Source organism: Amphimedon queenslandica, unplaced genomic scaffold (genome assembly GCF_000090795.2).
Source record: "Amphimedon queenslandica unplaced genomic scaffold, v1.1 AMPQUscaffold_12558, whole genome shotgun sequence".
Classification (NCBI taxonomy): Eukaryota; Metazoa; Porifera; class Demospongiae; order Haplosclerida; family Niphatidae; genus Amphimedon; species Amphimedon queenslandica.
The window spans coordinates 12,171-14,144 of NW_003547205.1; positions in this window are offsets into that span (position 1 = coordinate 12,171).

Below are 1,974 nucleotides of genomic sequence, written 5' to 3' on the forward strand. Positions count from 1 at the left end.
TTTATCATTATTATTATTATCATTAGGTCCTGAACAGTAGTACCCCCACTACTAGTAATAAGCAGTCATTAGTTGAGCTGTCAGCAGCAACACCAGTTTTAGAGCATAAGGAATGATCTATTAGAAATAACTGACCTCACTTAAAATCAGTTATCATTAATTTTGATCAAAGATTTCAGTTGGCACATTTATAACTCTTGCCAATGTTGTTGTATCATAATAATTGTTGCTATTATGACAAGAGAATTAATAATAATAATAATAATATTAAAGTTAAATCCTCTTATGCAATACTGCTGGCATTAGAAGCAATCCTTGGCCAAATATCAGCACATTCCAGCAATCCTTGGCCAAATATCAGCACATTCCAGCAATCCTTGGCCAAATATCAGCACATTCCTTAGCCACTGGACCAGCTACTGTTGAACCTAATCAATAAAAATAGTGCAAATCATAAAACATATGTATCAGATATTGTATTTAAAATGGGGATGATTTCAGAGCTATTTTCCTAAAACAACATGGTCTTTTCTAGTCTTTGCTTTTTTCCAAAAATTTCCAATTTTATAATGGCCATAACTCAAAAATTTGAAGTCAGAATCAGCTCAAACTTTCTACACAGCATAAGGAGTTAAGGACATCAATATGTATCAGAAAATGTAATAAAAATTTGGGGTGATTTTGAAGCCATTTTTTGAAAAAAACCATGGGCTATAGCCTTGGGTATTCTTCAGAAATTGGCCCATTTTAAAAAACACTCATAACTTAAAAATTTGAAGTCAAAATCAGCTCAAACTTTCTACATAGCATAGTACATTGATTCTTATAATAATGTGATGTGTCATACCTTTTGAAATTCACAATAACACCAGCATTATCTGATAAAAAGAATAAAAAACAAAAATTAATGATAACAAATTAGCATGTTTAAATGTACATATTTAAATGAAATTACCTTCAAAATAAAAAATACTCCATCTTTTCTTCAGTAAGGGTTTCCTCTGTCGGATAACAACAGCTATGGCATTACTATAATGAACAAAAAAGCAATTCATCATATGCTGAGAACATGTTGCTAGCAACATGTGTTTTTGTGTTTTTTTCCTGTTCTCTCCATTTCAAGGCTACTACACAAGTTGTAGCTAGTCCTTCAACACTTCCTATGTTTTCTGTATAACTAAGACTATATGATTACTCTTATCTTCTGTTGTTGTGTGTTGTAAAGTAATAATAATAATGATAATAATAATAATAATAAACATTTGTGGTTACTTTGATCTTGTAATCATGTTGCTAAGAATAGAAATCAGTTCTATTTTTTGCAAATGTTGCTCAAAAGATCAAAGTAACCACAAATGTTGCTAGCAAAAACTTTATATTGAAATTCATTTTATCATCATAACACACCCACAAATAGCAACATATACAAACTGCATTCTTTAGTCAGGTTTTCCTTTCTTAAATAACAGGTAATGTATATATATATATCTTGTCTAGTTTATCCTGTTTCAGGGTAACTATAGCTGCATAACAAACATTCCTCTTTGTCAATACGTCAGGACGATCAGCTACTCAACTATGACTCAGCAGTCCTTTTAAACTTCGTCTAGCCATATATGGTCTCGCTCTATAAATCCGGCGACCTCGCTTCCCCACGGCAGTATCAAATCTAGCAAGTAGACCTAGATCAGAGAGATCTCAATGGATGATATCAAAGATATTCCTAGAGATGACATCCTAGATTTTTCCTACTTACCAAAAGAACACCGTTTCGTCGACAAGGTGACTTGCTACAGGATATGGGATTATATCGCAAAAAGAATGCAGACCAGGAAAAATTTTGCTAAGATCGTGTCATGCTATAGATTTAAAAATCAACCTGGCACCTTTTTTTCTCATGAGACATTTTCACTTGTTTCATTTGATGTGCATGAGATCTGTAACATAGTGTTTCCTCTGTGGATACTGGCAGTA